The following is a 26,248-nucleotide window of genomic DNA, read 5'->3' as shown; positions in this document are numbered from 1 at the left end:
AATTTTATTTCAGCTCAAATTAAAGAAAGCCTAAAGTAGTATGATTGGGTTGGAGGGCTGTTAACATTTGCAAGGTATGTATCTTACTTTTAAAAAGCTGCATACTACAGTTCATCAAGATCTAGTAGTTTCCATGCTTTTGTTTAAATGGTCTTTAAAGTAAAATTGCAAATGAAATAACTATGAAAGGATTTACAGATTAGTCAAGTATTACATTCTAAAAATATAATTTAACCCTAGATATTCACTAGTATTATTTGTCTTGCTGTTTCTCCAAAATCAACAAACAAACTCTATATTTAAAATGGCTTTGTTTATTAGCTTTGATATCCTCCAAGGAAACAGTGAACTTTGGTCTAGTTAATTAATTATGAAAAACATAAAAAGGTTTAACATACTATCATACAGTATTTTTTATAATACATACCAACATATCATGTTTGCTTCTTTAACCTTGAGCTCTTAGATACTTAAAACACATCCTAGAATAATGTTATTTAGTTCAGCAAGTTTATCAATTTGATATCTAAACATTTGCACAGAAATGCAACCCTACTTGAATCCTAACTTCCACATTTTCTTCTTGTTTTTATCTACTAGCAGATAAACCGTGTTAATTCTTAAAGATGCTTTAATAAGTAGCAGCTATAGAATGTGGATCACTAAAAGCCATAAAGGAACCGTTTGTCTGAGGGATGTTAATCATTTTTTAAACTTAGGGAGTAAAGTTTCAAGTAGTAAAATTCATTAGGGCTTAAGAAAGTGTGGGATGATATGGACAGCTCACTCTTTTCTGAAAGAATAAAAATATATGCAGAGCTCCATGTCGGGTCGTAAATTATATGATTTTAAATAATAAAACTGTATCTTTGCATACTTGATTTTTAAATCATTAGTCTTTTTGTTGACTTAGACATCCTTTCAAAAATTTCAAAAGTAAGCTAGATTACATTTGTTTTGAGAAAATAAAATCTCTCTTTCATTTTAAAGTAGATGTCCTCTGTAGGCTGTGTCTGTTGAAAGATTCCCTTTTACAGTGAGTGTTAGCCCTGTTATTTAGGTTGTTCCAAGCTTTCATTGCAGCCCTTTCAGGCATCTGGATAATTCAACACATTTCACTGCGCCTTCCTCCTCAGCATGAAAAAGGCCAGACAATAGTTCTACTTCCTTCAGCAATCACAAGTCAGGAGACAGTTAAAGAGAATCCCTAAGCTTCGCAGAGAACTACCAAGTTGAGGATAAATGTTATCTTTGAGGAGAAAAAAACAGAAAGAAGCTCCGAAAAATGTCATTGTGTCCTCTTTCCACATAGGTAGTAGATTATCATGCTTTATTTCAGTTATAGTAGAGAGAATATTAAATGACTTAAAGTTTCCTAACTTTAAATGACTATTAGTCATCTAGAGTATTTACTCCTTACTCAGAACATTTTCAAATAACAGATTTTCTGGTGTGAGATTACTAAATAATTGGATAATTTTTAACACCATGATTTACTTGCTTTGGAAGAAAATTTTATTATGGTGATGGTTTTGGAGACTGTGCTTTGAACATAAAACTTTATCTTTTATTGTGTTCCATACCATGACATATGTTCCATTTAGAAAATTTATAATGGTGCGAAGATGGACAAATTTAATCAGAAAAGTGATTGGAAAAAAGTGATGTGTGTAAAACATTTCTGGTTTATAGCTTTTTCTTTGATTATAATATTACAGTCTGCTAGCAATTTTATGGTTTGTAATACCAGAAGTTCCACTTCTAAGGTCACATAAACAGGAAAATCAAAGTGTTTCAAACAGAGTGTAAAAATACCTTTAACACTATTTAATCTTAATAGTGAATCACTTTAATGTCTACTGAGTCTATTCTCAAGGCAGGAGAGTTAATTTGAGAAACAATTTTTCTACTGATGGCAAACAGATTATTCGTGTGTATTTTCAATATTTGCATAAATATTTTGATTTAAAATATTTGACCTGTAAAAAATACAGTTGTTAGTGAGAGTTAAAACTGTGTTTTAACATACTACTGAGAGAAGCAAAGATTCACACAACAGTGTAATTTTAAAGCATCACATTAACAAAATTAGTTCCACGTTGTGCTAGTACCAATATACTTAATCTGAATTATGCAAGATATAATTTAATTCTATTGTGACTTATTCTTGCCATTCAAAATAAGATTAAATCATTAATAAAGATAAGAAATATTTGTAAATAATGAAATACGTTATTCTAAAAAATCAAAATTGGCAAAGATAAGTTTGTAAAAAAGTAAAGTTTACTTACAAATTAAATTTATTAAAATGTGTATTTTAAACGTATTCATATTTCAGAAAGTTGATCTACCTCTTGCTGCCATTTGGCCTTCATAAATCCTTTGAGATTGGGATAAATATATTTTTACTTTCTACATTTTTAAATCAAATTATCTTAATTGTTCATGTTCAATTAGTGAAATTTTCTGCTTTTTACCAAGGGGTAAATCTTTCCAAATTGATATTTAATTCCCATTGACACTATTTAGTGAAAGATGTGTTGTTTATTTTATTTACATGATTTATGTTGGTGTATGCTATTGAAACGAAGCCCAATTTAGAATTTCATTATTAACTCTAATTTTTTTGTTTTGCTTACATAAGTTTCATAAACAAATTAAGGCTTGATAAACAAAAAAATTAAATTTCATTTCTTCAGGTTGATTTATATTACAAGAACAAGATTGATTCATTTAAAAACTCTGAAATGTTTGTAAATAAGTGAATACTTAGTTTTTTAAAAGTTTGTGAAGACCAGTTTTACAGGATTCTAATGAAATCACAGTTCCTGCTCTAGGATCAAATAGCAAAATAGCATTTGAAATATTTTCTCCTTGGGACCTCCCCCCCATTTTGTTCAGTGAGTGCTCTGATCTTCTGGCTTTGTTTTAGGCCTCACGGGCATGCACATGAACACATGAACGCAGATCCCCACAAATGTAGCAAAACACATCTTTAGGTTGGACACTCAATTTCAGATCCAGGGCAAAACCACAGTGTAAGAGTCCTTAACTGCAAGTGTAGTCCAAAAATTTAAAGTAGTAAATACACATAGAACAAAAGCTCTATTCTAGTTGTGTGAGGAACATAATACTCTTAAATTACTTTCTGGTTTCCATGGGGACCTTTTTGTTCTAAGATACCAATCATTAGGTTTAACGCAGCCACTTAATATTATTTCTAAATCAAGTGAAATGATTTCTCAACTCGGTAAAATGTCAATTACCAGTATTTTTAAAGGTGTTTAAATGCAAACTACTTGAGATTGCGGCTTTATATGTATGGCACAATTAAATCTAGAGGTCAATGCAGAAAAATCCCTCCTAGCCTTTTCAGGCAGTGAAAAAAGCTCAGTGTGTCTATATTGGGGTGGGGGGACGCGGGGCGGGATAGTTTGCTGGGTATCTGTTGTTTTTTCTTTTAATCAACCATATACTCAAAATAGTGGCAAGAATTTAAAAATGTGATGAGAATTCTTAGGTTGAGGAAAGATAACAAGTTCTCCCTCCCTTTGGCCAATTTCCATACCTTTCTTACACATTCTTATAGAAGATCTGGATTTCCATGTAGGCATATATGCTACATGATATATAGATATATACACAGACATACACACACACGCATACACACACTGGCTAATGTGGGCATAAATGATGTGACTGGGGTCTATGAGTTTTGGCTCCTTTATTTTGTAGAATGCCTAAGTATTGTTTGTCTCACAATACTGGGAGCAAGCAGGAGCCTGGTGGGAGCCTGGAGCCTTAAGCCCTGGGCTGTGGTCTGGGGGAGGGGATGGGGTTGCGGGGTCACAAGCTCTTAGCTTTTAGCCTCAGCATGACCACAAGTTTTAAAGCATGAAGGGATCACGTGCTTTTCTTTGAGCTGTTAGTTATTCTGACTTTTTTGGGGGGGGCTGTGTGTGAAATGCTTTGTTCTTTAGCTTTTTTGATTCTCGGTAGTTTGGCGGATGATTAAATTGTTTTCTAAAAGAAAAAGACAGAAATAAATCACTTCGTGTATCAAAATGTCCTAGTTTCCTATAACCTATATCTTGTACTTAGTTAATTTTACCTTGCACTAAACAGGTACTGAGATGGAATAAATTATTTTCGCCAGTTGGTAACTTGATCCAGACATTCTATATGTTCCAAGCCCTTAAAAAAATTAAGAACAAGAAAATATCCTGGTAAAGCAATCTCAAAATACCTTATTCCGGGTATTGTTCTGGCTTTAAAGGGAAGGAGGGGTGGGAGGAGGGGTGGGAGTTGGTGGGGGCCCGTAGGAAGACTTTGGGAGGATGTCTTGTTTAATCAACTGTTAAAACTTTTGGAAAATTTTAAGCTAGTGAAGTCCCTCAATATAGTATTTCCATTTGAAAGCCTCTACTTAAATATTTCACTTTTGGGGAGCTACTTCTACTTGTTCCCTTTTAATAAGATGATTTCATCTTTTCCAACTCTCTTCTGTATCTCAAACCAAGATACATGGAGTCAGAATGCCAAATTAAGACTTTTGATGATAATGAGATTTATTTGGGAACATTTTCCAAAATCAGGGTAATGGGTCTTTTTGTTCTGATGGTGAAGAGGATGAGGATATATTTACCCATTGACTGGGAGCTCTGGCTGCAGCTGCAGGACACAATTAATTATGCTAATAGTTTGTGAGGAGCGGATGTAACTCCCCCACCCCCCCTTTTTTTTGGGGGGAGGGGAATTTGGCAAAAGGGGAAGGAGACGCCCTGGGGTCGGATCACATGATATTATCTTCGCGCCACTTTCGCAAAAACCCTTTTTTTTCACTCCAGGTTTTGCTCGAGCTCAAAGGTACAGTTCTTATCTTGCTTTAATACAATGTTTCTTAAAGTCGGGTCTAAGATCTCTTCCCTCCCCCTTCTCTTTTTCCCACAGCTAGTCGTTACCATTAAAGGTCGAAAGTTGCATTGCAGTCGGTGCAATCTCACAGGAGGGATCTGGTTGGGTAGTAAACTTCGGGCTGCGTAGTTTCCAGAAAGTATCAGGCAGACGCGCCAGGGTGGGCTGCAAGGTCTGAGCGTTTTATGAAAAGTGGAGAAAGCCCACCTGTGGGAGTGACTCCCGTTGGAGAAATGAATGGCTTTCGTTGCATCCACCGCTGACTCCTGAGGGGCGCTGGCCATTCAGGTTGGACTCCATCGCGGGCCAGGGGCGGGAGAGGCCAGTCTTTTGTAATCTGCTTGCCTGAGCTACTACTGTGCACCAGGTTGAGAATCACATGGCGTCCTTGTCCTCTTCTGGGCTTTGGGCTGCCACAATCACCCTCGGTAACAACGGTGGGGAGGGAGGAAACCGGCTTCATTTTGCGCCCCCTCCCTCGTTCCTTACCCCCGCTTACTTTCCAGTGCTTTCCTCCCGCAGACCCTGCGTACTGCTCTCTGATTTGTAACCCCATCTTCTGCACCCCCACCCCTAGGCTCCCCAAACCCCCTCCTGTGCCGGTGGCCAGGGATGCGGAGGTGTTGTCTGGTTAGCGCATTTTGTCCAGTGTTTCAAGTCTGGTATGCTTAATTCCATTTTGATTGTACATCTTAAATTAAGGCATTTTATTTTCTACAGAGTGCAGTTGGGCTTTGGCCTTTAAGCAGCCCGCTCTTATTAGTCGGGGAATGAGAAGGGAAAGCAAGATAATTGCACCATTATCTTCCTTGCATTTGTGCCTGTACTCGGTGGCTGCTACCGTTAACGATACCTGCCAAGAAACCCTGATTTAGTGGGTGAGGAGGGCGCGCGGTAAAGGCGAAACCCTCCTACCAGTAGCACAAGGTGCCAGAGATTAAAACTTTCACATGTGCCTAGAGTGAATATACTGTGTATGTATTTCTCCCCTCTTCAGGCCTTATGAACACTTTCTATCTAGCGGCGAGGTGACGCGCATGCGCGCGCGGGGTGGGGGACACCCAGGTCCCACGGCTCCGTGGGCCTCGTCGTCTATCTCCGGTGGGGGGATGGGGCGAGCGCCGCGGGAGCAGGACCGGACGAGGTGGTAGCGAGTGCGCCATCCTGGGCCGGATGCCAGTGGCACCAGCTCCAGCACCAGACGCCGCCCGGGGCCGGTGTCCCAGGCGCGCTTTTAATTGAGGACTCCAGCTCAGGGGACAGAGAGGGGAAAACGCCGACTGCGTTCGGCCCGTGGGTAACTGGGGCTCGGTGGGGTTTTCACTTTGGCGGGGTGGGGGTTCCGTTTCCTAATTCCTGTGCGGGCCGGGTGGGCGGGGGCGGGCTTTTTTCCCTGGGCTATTAAAGGCAGAGGGGCGGGCTTTTCCCAGGGATAGAGCCGCGGACTGAGGGCCGAGGGGACGGAGCGCTCCTCAAGTGGTGGCGGGGAGGCTTGTGGCCCCGCGTCGTTCTGGCAGGGGCGCTTTGGGGTGAGATGTGCTCTCGCAGCCCCGATTAATTTACTGAACGCTCTTTCTCGCTTCTCTTCCTCCTCTGGCTCTGCAGGCTGCTGTGATCGCGCCCGGCACCCGGAGCGCTCGAGCGGCGCGCTCGGCCAGGGCAGTAGGTGGGGTGGGGTACGGGGAGAAGGGTGGCCGGTGCGGGATCGCCGCGCGCGCCACCTGCGAGGGGCGGGCCAGAGTCAGGTCCCGCTTGTGGTTGCTCGGGCGGGCGGCCGGCCGGGCCAAAAGGGGGGACCTTCACTGGGGCTGCTGTGATGGGGAGAGTTGACTGGCTGGGTGGGAGGGGACGGAGCAGGCGGGACTTGAGAAAAGCAAAGTACCAGAGTGCAGTTGAGGGATAGCGGGGAACGCGCGGGAAATGACTCCTCTTTTCTCCTCCACTGCTGACCTTTAGGTTCCTGGAGAACTTTGGGGGGTGTGAAATGAGGGGGTGCACGTGGAGGGGAAGAAAGGACTTCCCTCCCCCTTGGCTTCTCTCCCACCAACCGGGGAATGGAGGGGGAGGGAGGCGTGGGCTTGGCGCGTTTTTGGTGCTTTGAATGGAGAACTCCGTTTCCCATGATGCTTTGTTTCTTTCTCTTTAATCTCGGCGGCGGCCGCGGCAGCACGAGGACGGGAGCGCGTGGTGTGAGCAGCTGGAGCACACCCTGGGCGCGCGGGCCGCTCCTGGACTTCAACGGGGGCTTTAGGTAAGGGTGTGAGAGACGCGGGAAGAGGCAGAAAGGATGCACAAAGGCCTGCAGGGAAGGGTTTTTTGTTTTCTTCTTTTTTGTCTTAATCAAAAGAGGTTGGAGAGGGACTGCCCAGCGCGCGCGAGGTGTCCCTGATGAACGGTTAATTAGAGAAAGGTAATTAACTAGAAGGCGCGCTCTCTGACGGGCTCAGGGCTCAGTTTTGCGAGGTTGAGTCAGCAGATACGGTGCATTTTGAGTCAAGTTTGGAATATTTTTTTAATAGAAGAAAAGATCTTTATAGACACACTCAGTGTAAGAGGAAAAATGTTATTCTTCTCATTTCTATACTACAACTCTTTTTCCCTGATAGAGAATTGATTTCAGATTTACATATAATTTTTATGAATCAGTTTAGTTTTAAAGAGTTTTAAAGACCAGTTTGATGGCGTGGGGTACCATGATGAAAGTCCAACATTTAAAATTCCCTCATTTGTTAGAAGCAAGACTTGTCAGAAAAAAAATAAAATAAAATAAAATAAAATTCCCTCATTTGTTTAACGTATTTTAAATTCTGTGTTCCTGAGAAGTTTTTTTCTTAAAATTTATTCCATCATGGAAGAGATAAGGGAACCTTGTGAACTATTTTCAAATAGGGGCTTATTTGATTTAATCAGTGCAGCTACTTCCTTGCTGCATGTTCTTAGGTAGAGTAAGCACTTGGAAATGGGAGAAGGTTTTCTTACGGAAGATAATGACATGAAGGAAAGAAGAGCTAATCTGCCTTCTTTGGGTTTAATGGAGAAAATGGGTCCATAAATGTTTAAACAGAAGTAGAGCCCTTTGAAATAGATCAAAATGTGACATCTCTTAGCCATCTGTGCATTATGTGAAGAGTGCAAGGCAATGTTTCTTAAACCAGCTCTAAAATTTCTCTTATTTTCTATTAATGGGGTGGGGGCAGGGAACATTCATTTAATCTTACAGAGTCACTTTCTATATGGAGCTCAAAAGCTCTGTATGAGCTCAAGACTCAAATATTCACATGATTTTTATATGCATCCTTCTCTGGGTCTGCCTCTTATAAAATCACGGTGGATATAATGGGCCTGCAAAGTGCTGAGATGCAGATATCAAGTTTTCTTAGATGGAAAGGGGGAGTCCAAAATCCGCTTATACTTAAGAATTGGATTTTTTGCAGTTGCCAGTGTTATTCATGTTCAATTCTGTGTAAATAATTCAGATTATTAATATTTCTCAGGGTTTGGTTGAAACTACAGAACCTGGCTTGGACTTTAAGCCAAAGTAAAGCTTGTTTCAGGAATATTAACTAGTAATTTACTTGTTTACTTTCTAGTGTGTGTGTGTGTGTGTGTGTGTGTGTGTGTGTGTGTGTGTTTTAACCAGGTGAGTCTGCATGGATCTGTAAGGATGGAAAAGAAGAGTTCATGGAAGACATAAAATTTTGCTACAGGAATAGGCCTTGGCCATGTAAAAGTGCTTACAGTGCAGGTAGTTTTTTGAGATCTACTGCAATGCAAGCACTTCTTACATTACCATGGTGATTTAATCAATGGCTACTGAGAACTGTAGTTTGTGCATAATTAAGTCATTGATGCTTTTGAGGAGATTCTTATAATGTGTCTCTTGTGTTAAGGTGCATCTAGTGCAGTTAGTGAACCAGCTTAGAATCTACTGCCCTAAATGCCCCTTCTGGCACAGGCTGCCTAATATACAGCATTTTAAAAGTATGCCTTGAGTGATAATTTGAATAGGACAAGTTTTCAAAGGTTTGTGTTTTGCTTTTTCATTGTTGGGAACAGATGGTGGGGACTGTGTGCAGTGTACAGTTGTGTACAAAGAATAAGATTGGGTCCTGGTAGTACCAAAGTGCTCATAGTGCAGGTAGTTTTGGCATTACTCTACTGTAGTGTGGGCACTTACAGTACTCTTGGATAACGAATCCCTTGTTGGGGAGAGAATCTTCAAAGATACTGCTATTCACGATTAGTTTTGCAGGTTTGCATTTCAGCGTATATATGTATATAGGGCTGTGCAAATCCATGCAAAACTGATTGTGATGATGTATGCCTTCTACGTCTTTGCGAGCACCTTCATGCACATCTCCAGCATTCATGCCCATTCATCCATGGGTGGGGATTTGTTGCACTACTTGTGTTATATGTAAAGTATTGCACTTGTCCCGGCCTGTGGAAGAAAAGAGGATTTTATCGTCTTCTTATTTTAATTTTTAAAAGTTGTAAGTTCTGATTTATTAATTGTAAAATGATCTGTTTTGCTGTTGTCGGGTGGATCACGATGCAATTTTGACTAGTATAATAGGAGAAAAATTGCACGGTATCCATCTGTAAACCGCAGGACCTTTGTTGGCGACATTCTTGATCAGTACTACAGTAAGATAGATGGTAAAATCCTTTCTGTAGTTACTGCTGTTAAAAATATTTTCAAATGTATTTGGATTCCTAAAACCTGTGATAACTAATTTTAAATAAAATGTATTTGAAATTATGAAGTGTGTGTCTTGGCAGTTTGGTGAATAGTCAGATTGTTATTGAATGTAAACAAATCTCAGAATAAATGAAATTGATAGATCTGAAAAAACTGAGCTCTTTTTTTTTTTTAATATTAACAATGCTAGAGGATTTAAAAAAAAAAAATCTCTTGGAGTGGTGTCCTAAAGGAAAATTTGGTCATAGCTGCTTTTCAAGTTTGCATCTATATGAAGCACTGAGAGGTCTAATTTGGGGGATGTTATTATGCTAACTATTTGGACAGAATGTACTAATTTTAAGCCCACGTGCTCGGCCTTAGGAAAGGAATGCAAAGTTGTAAACCAGTGGGCCATTTGCCTTTGAGGAACTGGGCACATTTGAGATTTTACAGGAAAGAAGAACAAACTCGTCAGTTAAACTCAGTTTTGGGGTTCTCTGAAATACACTTGTGTTTGATGGAAGGGCCACTGAGAGAAACAGATGCTGCCTTGCTTTGGAGGCTAGGTAATGGAAATCTGGATGTGGGCTTACTGTTACTATTTAGAATTCAGGGGACTCTTGTAGGGTGACTAACCTAAAGCAGAAATTTCTCATGTCCTGCTAGTCAGTTGAGATAGATTACGAAGTAGAAAAAGTAAGTATTATCTAATAACAAGTGTTAAGTTTCTTCAGCTAGGTGCCACCTAGGTAAGGCAACTTGGATCCTGCAGTGGCTCTTAAGCTTTAGAACTTGTTAAACACACAGATAGCCAACCCTGTCTAGCTCTAGAGACTGATTCTGTAGGTCTGGGGTAGGGCCTGAGCATTTGCATTTCTAACCTGTTCTAGGCACTGGCACTGCTGGCCACACTTTAAGAACCACTGCTCAAAAAGAACCAGACTTCCAGCTTCAGGGACAAATAAAGTTAGCAAGGAAGTTGTCTATTTTAAATTTCAGATTCCTAAAATTGAAAGGACTAGGCGGGTCCTGGTTTGCTTTCCCCTTCTATGTTTCATATGATAATGTTTATTTTTAAAGCTAACATGTCTTTGGCAGATGAAAAAACTAGGAGTGTGGTAGCTTTACTGTCTGCCAACATGAACGTTTAGTTCTCATCAAAAAGGTACTGGCAAAACTAAAGATGGTATCGGTATGTGTCATTCTTATTTCCTGGTGCCATGGAATTTTGTAATTTTGAAACCCTTTTGATTTTTCCTCATAACATTGGTCCAGTTTAATCAGTAAGAGGAGCTCTAACTGAATTGCACTTTAGTCTAGAGCTAGTTGCCCAAGGCTTCAATTTCCTCATTAGGGAAAATACAGTGATAACATTGGTCTACCTCAAGGATATGTGGGTTAAGTAAGTTCTCTTTGGTGGTGGTGGTTGGGGGGATGGATTTTAATTGTTAATGATGAAGTGAAATCTTAATGAAAAGAGACTTGAGGTAGTAAATTTTGTCTTCCAGTATTAAGCATGTGTGTGTGATTTTTTAAAAAGTGACTAATGCTTGAGGCAATTATACAAACATAAAGAACTCTACAGATATTTCCTGTGCTGTCTAATGCTTACTATTTTGTTGGTGCCTAATCATAGTTAAGTTTGATGTGGCAGCAAAGCAGCGGTCTCCCTCCCCTCTAATAAAGTAGCTCAGTAAAAAAGGGGATTAAAGCTTATTTGTTATAATCCTTAACACCACCAAACCTCTACTTTAATAATACAAGTTTATTGTCTCTAGCAGTTCACTGGTAATTTACCTAAGGTGGCTAGTATGCAGGCAGTTATTGCAGTTTCCACTTTTAATAGGCATGTGTGGAGTGGCTGTGTTCCTCAGGGTAGGCCACTCTGCCCACTAGAGCCTCAATTTCCTCATCTAAACTTAGGGCTGACCTTGGTGATCCTAGGTTTTCTTTTGCCTCAAAACTTCTGATTCTGTCCTTGTTAAAGTTAGACTTAGCAAATAATTCTAAAAGTGTTTGCATTTAAATCATTTGTCTAGAATATTTGGGAATGGCGTAATTTGAACCATTAATCATGGGGGAAATTACTAACACATATGTACATAACCATATATAGCTTACTCATTTTCAAAGAATTGCAATAAGTTCAGCAGAAGCACTACCAGGTTTAATTTTTACCTTTGATTCAGAGGGTAATTTAATGCAGCATAGTTATTAATTAGCCCAAACATATGTTGACTTAGAAGTTGCTTTTTTGGCGATTGTCAGTCATATTAGCTTTGAAACAAGGGACAGATAGCAAAATGGTTGATGATACTGAGTAACATTCTAGCTGAAAGAATTTTTCCTTACGTATCATTGTCCAGCTTTATTCTTTAGTAACTGGGGACACTGAGGCTCAAGAAGAGTAAAGTCACCCATGGTTTTGATAAATTAACAACTAGGAATGGATATGATCAAAGCCACACTAGACATTTGGAGGCAGGGAGGAGGGCATGTAATCCAGACTGGGGATGGAGCATGGCTGGATCAGGAGTTTCTTCCCAGAGGTGGTGTCCCGAGGAGAGTTAAGGCAGGCAAAGAAGGCCAATGAAGGATCTTTTAGGCAGAGTTGTTTCTGCCTAAAGGGAAGGAAGACATTGAATGAAGGCTCTTCTAAGAACTGCCCTTAGTTCAGAATGTCTGATATGTGTGAGGGAATAGGTAGGCTGGGGCCAGATCACAGAACCTTGTCCTGAATGGAAAGAGTAGTCACTTATTTTATGCAGAGAACTCAAAATTTACCCTTTTAATAATGTCTCTCTGACAGCAGTATAGAGGCTGGCTAGGAGAGCACTGGGCTGGAAGCCGGTTAGGAGGGTACTTTACAGATGGGAGATGAGGATTCAAATCAGAACAGAGACAGAGGATAGAGTCAGAGACAGATTTCTTCTACAAATACATGGATCCATTTAATACAATTTCAATCAACATCTCAAAGGGATGGTTTCCAAAATTCGCTATAATTCTAAAGTTCATCTGTAACAATATATATATGGAAGAATAGTCAAGAAAATATGGAGAAAAAAGGAAGCAGGAAGTGGAATATGTGTTAACATATATTAAAACCTATTACAAAGCAGCATTTCAAAAGTGATGATAATGCAAAAAATGATGCCTGTTGCTGAGATTTCTGTTCTGTTTGATCAAAGTATATATAAGTATTTAGATTATCATTAAAGTACTAGTCCAAACTGATAAAGAAAAGATGGATTAGTCGATAAAAGTTGCTGGGACAATTGGTTAGCTATTTTGAAAACAAACAAAACAAACAGCTAGAGCTCTCCTTCATCCCACGCATCAAAATAATTCCAGATGGATGAAGGGTTGAATATAAACAATGAAACTGCACATTGTTCTTGCTCCTTTTCTCTGCACTTCACTTAAATTTCTCATAACAATTTTTAAAAGGATCAAACTATAAAAGACCAAGAAGAAAATAAGGCGACTATATGACTATGAGATTGGGAGAAACCATTTTAGACATAACATTGATGACAGAAACCACTGGTAAAAAGATGGATTTGAACACAAAATGTTCGCATCAAAAACCGTCTTAAAATGAAAAAGCAAAAGACACACTAAAAGACCGTGGTGTTTAATGTAGGACATAGGAATGGTAAATGTCCTTTATTCATTCAACATTCATGCATTCAGAGAATGTTTACTGAGCATCTATTATGTACTAGGCACCCACTTAGGGCTAGGGAATCAGTATGAACAAAGTCCCTGCTCTCATGAATCTTCTAGTCTAGTGAGGGGAAACAGAAAATAAACAAATATTTAGTATGTCAGATAAGTGCTATGCAGAAAAATAAAGCAAGTGTAAGGCCAGGCGCGGTGGCTCACGCCTGTAATCCTAGCACTCTGGGAGGCCGAGGCGGGCGGATTGCTCGAGGTCAGGAGTTCGAAACCAGCCTGAGTGAGACCCTGTCTCTACTAAAAATAGAAAGAAATTAATTGACCAACTAAAAAATATATATACAAAAAATTAGCTGGGCATGGTGGTGCATGCCTGTAGTCCCAGCTACTCGGGAGGCTGAGGCAGAAGGATCACTTGAGCCCAGGAGTTTGAGGTTGCTGTGAGCTAGGCTGATGTCACGGCACTCACTCTAGCCTGGGCAACAAAGTGAGACTCTGTCTCAAAAAAAAAAAAAGCAAGTGTAATTGTTTCCTATGGTTGCCAGAACAAAGTACCATGAACTGAGTGGCTTAAAACTACAGAAATGTATTCTTTTATAGTTCTGGAGGCTAGATGTGCAAAATCAAGGTTTCAACAGGGCCATACTCCCTTTGAAAGCTCTAGATGATGATCCTTTCTTGCCTCTTCCTAGCTTCTGGTGGTAACTGGCAATCCTTGGCATTCTTTGGCTTGTAGACACATCAATTCAATGTCTGCCTCTGTTGTCACACAGCACTCTCTGTGTGTGTCTGTATGTGTCATTGGATTTAGGGCCTCCCCTAACCCCGTATGACCTCATCTTAACTGGATCACATTAGCAAAGACCTATTTTCAAATAAGTTCACATTTATGGTTACTAGGGGTTAAGACTTGAACATATCTTTTGAGGGGACTGAGTTCAACCCAGTATATTTGTCCAAGTTTGCACATCTAATAAGCCATTTAGGGGTGGGGAACCTGTGGCCTTAGGGCCACATGTGGCCTTCTGGATCCTTGAGTGTGGCCTTTTGACTGAATCCAAATTTTACAGAACAAATTCTCTTAATAAAGGGATTTGTTTGTGAAGTTTGGATCTAGTTGCAGGGCTGCACTTGGGGATCTGGAGGGCCACATGTGGCCTTGGGGCTGCACGTTCCCCATCTATTCAAGTTCATCCTCAATAATGATAAATGCAAAATTAAGACAACAGTGAATTCTTTTTCATATATCAACTTTACCATGGTTAAAAACATTGAAAATGAGAGTACATACTGTATACTCCATTTATATGAAGTTCTAGAATAGATTAATCTCTGGCAGAAAAAAAACCTCTGAACAGTGGTTGTCTCTTGGGAGGGTGGGGATGTCTCAACAATGAAGAGACATGGAAGAACTTTAAGGGGTGATGGAAATGTGCTATATTTTTGACAGGAGTTTGACTTACATGGGATGTATGCATTTGTCAAAACTCATTAAAGCATAGACTTACGATTCATTCATTTTCATATCAAACATATCAAAATGATATGTTCATTTTACCTAAAAATAAACCCAGATATCGACTCTAGTTAATGATAAGCATGCTGAAGGATTTAGGGATAAAGTGAACTGATGCTGCAACTTACTTTGAAATACATAAAAAAATAAGAGGGAAGATGGATGGATAGATGTATAGATATATGTTAAAGCCAATATAGCAAGCTGTTAACAATTGTGGGACCTAGGCCAGGCGCAGTGGCTCACGCCTGTAATCCTAGCACTCTGGAAGGCCGAGGAGGGCAGATTGCTTGAGGTCAGGAGTTCAAAACCAGCCTGAGCAAGAGCAAGACCCCATCTCTACTATAAATAGAAAGAAATTAATTGGCCAACTAATATATATAGAGAAAAAATTAGCCGGGCATGTTGGCACATACCTGTAGTCCCAGCTACTCGGGAAGCTGAGGCAGGAGGATCGCTTGAGCCCAGGAGTTTGAGGTTGCTGTGAGCTAGGCTGACGCCATGGCACTCACTCTAGCCTGGGCAACAAAGTGAGACTCTGTCTCAAAAAACAACAACAACAAAACAATTGTAGGACCTATGTGGTAAGGATGTGTGTATTCACTATATAATTTTTCAGCTTTTCTGTATGTTTGGGAATTTTTATAATAAAATGTTGAGAGAAAAAATGATCAGAAGAGGGAAGGCTATAGATAATGATAATAATGACAAATATTTACTGTTTGCTTACTATGTGTCAGGCACTGTGCTTTCTGTGCAATATTATCTTCTAATACAACAATGTGTGAGTTAAAACTTCTATTATTTTTATCTTACAGATAAAGAAACTGAAGCTCATAAATGATAATAACTTGCCCAAGAGGACACAACCCACAAGTAGCAGAGCCAGGCTAGGAAACCAGTTGGATTCTAGAGTCCAGGTTGTATATAGAATCAGATCGTAAGTGGGGTCATCCTCCTGATAGTTCATCTAATTAAAAGATAGCACCTGGAGTAACTTAACCCCAAAGCCCACATGCGTTCTCCCTACTCTTTGCCGTCTTTCTACCATGACTCCCACATTTCTGGCAAGCACTGCTGAAACACAGAGGAGGAATAGCAGGTGGTGGTGATAGGTAGAGGGTTGTGGGAAGTGATGTGGGATAGTGGAGGTGATGGAGAAAGACGATGAGTTCACTTTTGTACATTCAGGTTAGAGAGGTCTTTGGGACATCCTGGGAAAGATAGAAATGGCAGGTACTAGAGCTGAGGACACAGATCTGATTCTGGGTGGCCGTTGAAGCCTTGGCAGTGAGAAGAGCAGAGAGTGCCCAAGACAGAATTTCATTTAAAGAGCTGACATAACGAGTATTCAGCCAAACTGAGGGTAGAAGAAAAAGCAGAAGAAAGTGGTGTCATAGAGCTTGACATTTGTCGAGTATCCCAATTCCACATCATTTTCCCTTAAGAATATCTGGTCTTGTGTTGGAAGATACCTGAATACTTCTATACCTAAACAGCTTTAAAACCTATCTTCTATAGGAAAATATGAAAAAAACTCTCCTCATGAATTATATTCATCATATCAAATAGTGAATGTTTTTAACAAGACAAAAGAAAAGTGAGTTAATTTTGGGAACCATAAAATTGTTTCTGTTTATAGCAAAGTTGGAGCTCTTTCATATTATTCCAGTAATCCCTCTTGTTTGCCAAAAATTTTTCCAGCCCTAGATTACTTTGACTATATGCCAGAGCCCTTCTAATGTTTTAGGGGAACCAAGTTGCCAAACTGCATCTGTTTTACAGTGACTTCTGTTCTTTTGTTAGTTTAAGTGATTTATGTAGAATTGTGCTTAAAGGGACAATCCTATTTAAACACTGTATTATATATGTTGGAAGACAGGGATGGTTTCCCAACTGACTTGTCAGAAGCAATTATAATTACTATCTATAATATTGGTTTTTAAAGTATATAAAATTTGACTTTAGTACAGTCATTCGACAAAAGCTTAAGCATCTGTAATTTGCTTAAGTTGCTTTGGCCACCAAAGAAAGGATCTATTTCTACAAGCTGCTCAAAAGCATCGACTTGGGAAATGGTTGTTACAGCCATTGCTTCTAATTTATTTCAAGCATATCCCATGGTTTTGAATAATTTGAAAGCAAGTATGGTTTAGTTTAATACCTAAGTATGTTATTTTAATTTTGACAGAGCTCTTAAATTCTAGGATTAGGACTGACTGTACTGAGTATAAATGGAAATGAGTATGCTTCTTTGAAGGTAAAAATATATTTTCAATAATTTTTAAAGACAGAAACTTTAAAGGTTTAGGTGCTGATTTATGTCATTCTATGGCTGGACAAAATTCAAGTTAGAGGTTTATAATCTTTAATATGGATAATTGGAAGCAGTATTTGAATAAATAGTGATTCTTTCTGGGTCATGAAACACATCTTAAATCAGAAACCAAGAACATTGCTTTTACTTCATCAAGTTGAGCAGCTTTCACTTCCTTTCTTCCTGACCCAACAGTGTGATCTTCCCCACACTTCAGACTATAGCTGAAACACGGCTTAAACTTTTACTTGTAGGTACATTATTAACAATAAGCACTTAATAAAGCTTGACTACCTTAGTACTCTTTGTGTGTGTGTCTCTCTCTGTGTGTGTGTGTGTGTGTGTGTGTGTGTGTGTGTGTGTGTGTGTCTGTGTTTAGCATTATGCTTTTAAAGTGTGGTCAGATGAGGTTCCACCAAGTGATCTTAGGAACTGGCCTGCCATATGATAATGTATATCTATCTTAGCTGTTAGTACAGATTCTTAAGAATACTGAATGTCAGCCATAAATGATCACATTATTCTTGACAAAATCTGCATCATTTATTCTATCAGTTTGTGTGTATGTTTGTGTGTGTGTGTCTTGTGATAGAGTAACCAGTCAGTAGGGGTTTTAGTTCTGCTGAATTGATTTTTTAATCATCACCCCAGGCAACCACTGGTCTAGACAGGAAAATAGTGGCAAGAGTCCACAGCCTTGAATTCTGGTCTGAGCTTGCTAGCAACTTTGTTATGTGACCTTGGATGTGAAAATTAAACTCTCCTAGTCCCTCACCTGTAAGTGAAGACCATGGCATCCTTTCGCTATTTTAAAGATTTATTTTCTTGTCCCACCCTAAAGGGGAAATCAAGGTACCATTTCCTTGGGCAGTACAAGGATCTAGTAGTAGATATCTCCCAAATTTTTTTGTTAAAGTTGAGTCAGTGATGGAGAAATCTAGCTGGTGTTAATTTGGAAAATTACAGGACATTAATTTGCTGCGTTGCCAGCTGATTATTTTAGGGGAAGGCTTAGCCAGATTTGATGATAGATAGACCCTAAATTGAAGGCATCCAGTTTCAATCCTAAAGTGTACGCATGTAATATTTTTTGCTAATTTTGGGATGACTTGATTTGTCGGCTAAATTCCCAACTTTTTGACTAAGTAGGTAAATAGCTACCAAACCAGATTATATGACCTTAAGCAATTTTCAGGCTGGAGAACATCGACTGCTCCAGCCAGAAGGGCAATGGAATTAATGTTTCTAGACTGCTTATTGTGTGCTGGATGTTTGTTTTACAAATATTATCTCAGTGGAGCATCACAAGGATTCTGGAAGATAGGAGTTATTGAAGCTCAGAACAGTCACCTATTGTAATTAAAAAAATTTTTACTATAATTTGGCCAAAGTCACAAATTATTAAAAAAATAATAAATCGGCTCAAATGCCTCATACTTCAGAGAAACTCTATTTGATCATATTGTGGAAAATAGCATTTCCCCAACACATACCATTTCTATTGTAGTTTACTACAATAGTTTCTATTGTAGTTTACTGTGTCACTCATGACAATTTATAATTATTTATTCATTTACTTGTCTCTCACCTGTTTTCCCAGCTAGAATGGAAGCTTCACAAGGGCAAGGACTACCCCAATATCAGCCTTGTTTGCCACTGTGTCCCCAGCACCCAATTAAAATGACTGGTACATCATATTCCTTTAAATGAATAAGAAACTTAGTCTGACACAAAATGCTTTTTTCTTCCCACTTAACAACATTAACTCACATATTTATAGATGGAAAAGCTGAGACTGAGAGATGTTAAATGACTTGCCCAGGCAACCTCATATAGGTTGGACCATGAAGGTTGGTCATGGTCCAAGGACCTGTGACTGTGGAGACTGACACTGGGCCCAAGTCATTTATACTTTGGTTTACTATAGAACTGCCAAATAAGCAGCACAAAGGATCTGGGATCAAGGATACAAATGAATAAGTGGATGCAGTCCCCAGTGACTCACTAGCTCCCCGCAGAGGTCTGATGGTCAAGGCAGTCCTCCAGTGGTGAGAAACTTGCCAAGTGGGAAGATCCCTGATTTAGTAGCTTTGTACATTATGCTGGGAGTGGCCACATCCTTCCTCAAGGGACTGCCCGCTACAGCAGGCGATTCTTTGTTGCAGTATGGTATCGTGCTGAGGCCTTCTATTTTTTACTGGGTCACTGGGCTCCCCAAATGACACGAGTGCTTAGTGGCAGAGTAAATTCAGCTCTCCTGGCTAACAGCCAGGTTCATTTCACAATGCACACAGATGTCGTTTACTGTTACTGCCCAACATAGTAGGATATGATGTGATAATTATCTGGGAAATATCCATGTTGGAGAAGAAGGAGAGTCAAGTTATGGGGCTGCAAGAGTAGTCAGAGGCATGAGGTTATGGTCTAGAAATGGCCTACAGTGGAGGAAAGCATGTGACCTTAGACAATTTACTTAACCTTTCTGTGACTCAGTCTCCTTATCTGTAAAATCAGAGTAGGACATGTTTTACAAGGATTAAATGAATTAATGTCTATAAAGCACTTAAAATAGTCTGATACATAGTAAGTGCTATATTAGGGCTAATTAAATAAAATAAGTAGAAATAAAAATAAAATAAGGTGCAGAGAAAAAGAATTTTAGATAGGGCAGCTTGACCCATCTTTGGGTCCCTGTTTGTCAATTGGGATTTTTCCCTCAATGGCAATGTATCTCTGATTTTATCATTTTCCCCATAGGTTTTCAAAATTGACTTTATAGCCAACTTTATTAAAACAAAGTAGTTTCTCCTGACTCTCACACCAGAAAGATTCAAAGAGGCCCAGGGAGCCCAGGGGTTAAATACCAGAACATCTTGAGAGAGAACAGAGGGAAGCTAGAATTATATGTTTCAACAGGTGCTTTATGATGGAAACTCATTAAACTACATGAATGTGTGAAAATAATTCCCTGCATTTGTATGATACTTTTCACTTCCCCCTCAAATACTTTCATGTCTAGTATTTATTCTCATAAGGTCTGTGTGTGGTAGAGAGAGCAGGTATACTCATTAGACATGAGAAGGAACTGAACTCAGATTAAATTTATTCAACCAACATTTATTAAGCCCTTGGAATGTGAGAGGAATTTTTGATACAAAGATGAGTAAAACATAGTACTTGCCTTTAACTAAACCAATTATTGAAATTGAGTATATTAAATATTATAGAGTACGCAAGGTATAGTTGGGGCATATTGGTCAATTCTGCATGTGTGTGTGTGTGTGTGTGTGTGTGTGTAATGGGGAGGAAATCAGGCTAGGCTGCACAGAGGTGCTCCTTGGACTGGGTTATAAACATTGGTGTGCCCATAAGTATTTAATAACGGGCTCTCCAGAGAAAACATAGTCTTGTCTTGTGACATATGCCAGTTTCTGTGGTGTAAATACTCCCACCATAGCCAATTTCAAACTACAATATGATGTCATTGCATGCAGAGTTGGGAAGAGATGCACATCAGCATTTCCACCACACAGATATAATGGGCATGGATAGCATCGATAGCATAGATGATAGTAAAATACTTAGGAAGTGATGAGTTTTGACTATTTTTCTTTGCCTTTAATATAGCTTCCTTAATTTGAAGTTGATATAATTTAATTTTTAATAATGGCTGTGTTTAATAACTAGTTCACAAAGTGTGTGTTAAATGATTATCTCTCATGAGTCTGTGAACTGATTCCAGCCCACCTCTGGCAAAGAATGAGTTGTCAGATAACTAAGGGGGGAAGGGCATTCCAGGTAGAAGGACATACATGTGTCAAGGTAGAGAGGTGTATGAAACAGCATGGTGCATTAAGGAATCTGCACTGTGGTTTGGCAAGTGTTCTTAGAACCAAATGTACTGTGATGCTAATGAATTTTAAGCTTCATGGCTCCTCACTTGTGGGAATTCTTGATCCAGAGAGCCTCTTACCTCATTTTGAATTTGTAATTTAGCATTCTTTTTCTTAAAGAGGCCTCACCCAATGGTATAAACTTCAGATGCCAAATATCTTTAAATCACCCCCCAAGTGACCTACTCAAGAAAGAGTGGAGCAGGGGGTGTTGTTGTTGAGGACAATGGAGAATCTTTCATGTCACACAAAGACTTTATTCTATAGACACTAAGGGAAGTGATCTGATCAGATTTGTGCTGATCTGCTGATCTCTGGCTGCATGTGGAGAATGGGTGGTGGGGCCAGAGTAAGTGTGTGCAGGTCAGTTAGGAGGCTCTGGTAGTAGTCTAGGAGGTTTGGACTAGAACAGTCGTGGTGGATATGGAGACAAATGGATGGATTGAAAAGATATTTAGAGGTAAATTGAGTAGGACTTTGTAGTTTACTATGTTGTACTATATGTGGAGGAGTAATGAAGAAGAAGAAATAAGGGTAACACTCAGGTTTCTGACTTAGGTCACAGGATGGATGGTGATTTCACTGACCAGGACAGAGACCCATAATTAAGGTATATAAAACTATAGAACACATAGAAGGCATTCATGAATGTGTGATGAGCTTTTCAATCAGCTGGACTTGGGTTCAAATCCCAGCCCTGACACTTTTACCAGAACTAAAAACTGGAAAGTTATTTAAACCATGCCTCAGATTCTGCATCTCTAAAACTTGATGGGGTTGTTATAGAAATGAAATGAAGTTTGTAAAATACATTATGAATAAATCAGAAGAAAGCCAAGTATGGAGTAGGGAAGAAAATGAGCTCACTTGTGCTGGATTGGAAGTACCTCTGGGATTGGAAGTACCTCTGGATTGCAAGTACCTCTCCAAGTAGAGGTATCCAGTATGGAGACAGATCCCTGGAAATACTAATATTTAAGGGACAGTTGAAGAAAGAGGGTCCAACAAAGGAGACTGTAGATGAGTGACTGCAAAGATAGGAAGAGGACTAGGAGGTAGTGATGTCATGTTAAGTCACAGGTGAACCTCTTAGCACCATAGCTTCACAGTAAATTGGCTTTAATCCTGTCCATTTCAGCCTCCCTGCCCCCATTCCCACTATATTTTTGCCACATCATTACTTTCACCATAGAGTTTAGTGTTCGTGGTCTATCCATTCAACATCTATCTCACCATACCCATAGTTCCTTCGTCCCTGTCTGGATACCACACACATTGTGCAAATTTCAACTCTGAATCAATACAATAACCCTCCTTGCTCTGCTCCTACACCCGAGTGGCTAAACACTGCTAGACAACGTGACACACACCAACTGAGAACTGATGTCACCATGATCACAGAGGAACTCAAAATGATGCTCTTTGATAATCCCACATCTTGATTTTCCCAAGTTTCTCACAGCACTCACTTGAGAGAGTAGCTGAATTTTCCTACCACCTCGAAGAAGGGCATTGAGGTGAACTGAGAAAGAGAGGAAGTGGCAGACCGAGAGACGTCTGCCTGTCATGACTGTATGCATTCAGAGCATGGCTGTAAGGCTGGAAATAAGATGAGAGCGTTCTTATCTCAGTGGAACACTGTGCATGAGTGACGCTGGCTGAGCCCCAGTGGAATAATGCAGTCAGAATCAGAGGCTGATTCACCTCGAAGCTAATGAAGCTTCAGCTTCAGGGCCCCTCATTTGCACAAATGAATTCCAAGGCTCTCTACTTAATTTTGTATTCATAATTGCGTATTATTTTTCTTTAAAAGGCTCTCCAAATGGTGTAAATCGGGCCCCATCAAACCTGGATTGACTTCTGACCTGAGTGTTACCAGCTCCAATAGCTGCTTCCGACTGTGTCCACAAGGCTGTGCAGCCTGCTGGAACTGAGAAGCCACCGTGGGAAGAAGTGGGGTGATGGAAAAATCTTGAATTGACTAAGTTTGTATTTATTTAACTGAGTTTTTTTGATAGGCCACATATGTAGATTGTAGATCATCTACCATTTTAGGTACCAAAGAGCATACAGTGAAACGGAGTCTGTCTCATTACCCCATCCCTTCCCAGGAGACATATACTTGCTACCAGTTTCTTGTGTATCCTTTCAGATCCTATTTGTATGTGTGTGTGTGTGTGTGTGTGTGTGTGTGTGTATGCAAACATGTATATTATTTTGTTTTCTTCTATTTTTACACAAATTATAAAATGATATACTCACTGTTTTTTACATTGTGTGTTTTTTCCCCATTTTACAAGGTGTTTTTTTTTTTTTTTTTTTTTTTGAGACAGAGTCTCGCTTTGTTGCACAGGCTAGAGTGAGTGCCGTGGCGTCAGCCTAGCTCACAGCAACCTCAAACTCCTGGACTCAAGCGATCCTTCTGCCTCAGCCTCCCGAGTAGCTGGGACTACAGGCATGCGCCACCACGCCCGGCTAATTTTATATATATATATTAGTTGGCCAATTAATTTCTTTCTATTTATAGTAGAGACGGGGTCTCGCTCTTGCTCAGGCTGGTTTCGAACTCCTGACCTCGAGCAATCCGCCCGCCTCGGCCTCCCAGAATGCTAGGATTACAGGCTTGAGCCACCGCGCCCGGCCTACAAGGTGTTTTTGAGTTCATTCCATATCAATCCAAAAGAGCTACATCATTCTTTTTAATAGTTGTAGGCTGTTCCATTGTGAAGATGGAGCATAATTTAATGAATCTCCTATGATGGACATTTAGGTTGTTTTCAATGTGTTGCTAATAATATTGACTGAATTGAATCCCGATTATGGCATGAGATAGGCACTGAACTCTTAATGAAATAATAAAATCCCATCTTGTGCACAATTGAATACAAATTGTACTTAAAATTATATTCTTTACAATACATACCTTAAAGCATTCTGAGGATTATATTAGATAGTATGTATAAAGTATTTAGTACATAGAATGTGCACAACAAATGTTGGTTCTTGTCCCCTTCCCTAGGGCTGACAGAATGTGATGTCTCTATTCTTATCTGTAGAAAATGCCTCCATCTGTGTCCCATGTCCTTATTCCTCTTATGCCCTCATTAACCTTCACCCATGATTTGGGTCCTCCATCTCCCTTTTTTAATTGACATAAAGAATTTTATTTTATTTTTATAGATGCATAATAATTATATATATTTATTGTGGGGCGCGGTGTCAACGCCATTACAAGATGGCGCCTGTTTCCGGCTTTGCCTAGAGCAGTAAACAAGTTCAGCGCACGCGCAATTGTCGGTTACCCTGTGGCGCAAGCATGCAAATGAAGGATCCTACTATGGACCAATGCTTTGGCGGCTCGACAGCTGAGCGGCCTATCCCAGCTTAGGGGTTGTGCTTCTAGGGTATATAGCAGCCTGCGTGCTGCCGGGCTGGGTCTTCCGCATCATGTAAGTCTAAAGGGAACCCCATTAAAGCACTGTCAGAAGAACTCCAGTTGCCGCGTCTTCCTTGCTGGCGAGGCGGGCGCGACAATTTATGGGATACATGTGATATTTTGATACATACATAGAATGTGTAATGATCAAATCAGGGTAATTAGGATATCCATCTCCTCAAACATTAATCATTTCTTTGTGTTGGGAACATTACAGACCTTCCTTAGGATTAGGATCTGCTATGAGTAACAGAAAAACATGACCAATAGTGGCTTAAACAAAATAGAAGTTTATTTCTCATATAAAGGTCTTGATATACACAATCGCGGGCTGATATGGCAGTTTTACAGTTTTCGGGGACTCAGGTTTCTTCTAGATTTTTGTTCTGCTGTCTCCAGAGTGTGGCCCTCCTCAGTGTCCAAGATGAAGGGTCAACCATCGTATCCATTTTCCAAGCAGTGAAACGGAGGAAGAGATAGGAAGAGGCAAAGGGCATGTATCAATTATCTTTTAAGGAAACATGCTGTATGCTATCACATAGCATTTCTACTTATATCCCATTGGCCACACAGAGCTGCAAAAAGGTGAAGAAATGCAGTCTAATTTAATCTAGATGATCACATTCCAGCTTAAAAAAATTGGTCTTCTAAAAGGGAGAGGATGAATACATGGTTAGGCAACTAGCAGTTTCTGTACATCTTCCCTCAACCTTTCTTTCTCCCTTTTTATTCTTTTTCTTCATAGCTTAGCTTCTCAAAAGTCTGGTCTACACTTACAATCTCCATTTCCTCCCTTTTCATTTATTTTTAGCCTATCGAAAACAGCTTTTTTCCTGAACTTGCTTTATCAAGGTCACCATTTATTCATAAGTTAATTAATTAATAGCTCATTCAGTAGACCTTTATTGACTGCCTAGTGTGTGTCAGGCACTGGGCTAAATATTGATGATATAATGATAAATAAGTCACAGTTGTCCTTGCCCTACAGGAGCTCATGATTTTATGAAAGAGCAGAAAATAAAATGAATGATTAAAATATAGGGTAGTAAGTGACATGATAGGAAAGGCATGAGAGCATCTGGGAACACAGAGGTAGTTGAGAAGGTGGAAGTGAAGAAAATTTTAGAAAATGATACTTGGGCTTTCTTTCTAAAGATAAATCATAGCAAACCAAGTGGATGAGGAAATAAAAGGTTTCTTGGAAGAGAGAGTATATTCTGGGGATTGCAGGTAGACTGAAACGCCTAGAGTGAGGGTTTTTGTAGGACTCAGACTGAAGAAGATGGAGGCAGGGAAGAGATTACAAAGGCCATGACATATATGTAATGCTTCCAGGCTCAGCAGGCACCTGTCTGTGAAGCTTTAACTTTATCCTAGGTGTAAGGAGCAACATGAAAAGGTTATAAGCAAAAGAGGGACATGGTCAGATTTGTGTTTGGGTAGATCACTTTGGCTGCTGGGTAGAGGCTGAAGAGTTGGGGAGAGTGGAAGCAGAGAAATCAGTTTGGAGTCTACAGCTGTAGCCCAAATGACAGATGATGGTGCCTAGACTGAGACTGAGAAGGAAAGAATTTGATGATTTTTAAAGACAATTAAGGGGGAGAAGCGTAGGACGTGGCGACTAGGCAGGTGTGTAAGTAAAGGAGGAGTCAAAAATGATTTTTGGCTTGGGCAAGTGGATTTATGGTGGTGCCAACACTGAGCGGTGGAATACTGTAAGAGGAGCAGTTGAGGTGGTGGAACAATTAAGAATTCCAATTTGCTCATATTAAGTTTGAGATCCTTGTCAGAAAAATAAGCAAAAAAG

The 26,248-nt window shown here is 39.8% G+C and overlaps 1 long non-coding RNA gene across 2 annotated transcripts; it reads left to right on the top strand.

Annotated features, from left to right (window-relative positions):
• The first annotated feature begins 6,107 nt into the window (after positions 1 to 6,107).
• On the top strand, positions 6,108 to 24,515 carry LOC142865917 (uncharacterized). Of its 2 annotated transcripts, none has more exons than XR_012916007.1 (4): positions 6,108 to 6,207; positions 7,082 to 7,165; positions 15,614 to 15,715; positions 22,819 to 24,515. It is a non-coding gene; the product is annotated as an uncharacterized LOC142865917 (long non-coding RNA). The 2 variants fall into 2 exon arrangements; XR_012916006.1 differs by lacking the exon at positions 6,108 to 6,207 and adding an exon at positions 6,350 to 6,443.
• The last annotated feature ends 1,733 nt before the right edge of the window (positions 24,516 to 26,248 follow it).

The sequence above is a fragment of the Microcebus murinus genome, chromosome X (assembly GCF_040939455.1).
Source record: "Microcebus murinus isolate Inina chromosome X, M.murinus_Inina_mat1.0, whole genome shotgun sequence".
Classification (NCBI taxonomy): Eukaryota; Metazoa; Chordata; class Mammalia; order Primates; family Cheirogaleidae; genus Microcebus; species Microcebus murinus.
This window is presented reverse-complemented; position numbering and strand designations above follow the sequence as displayed.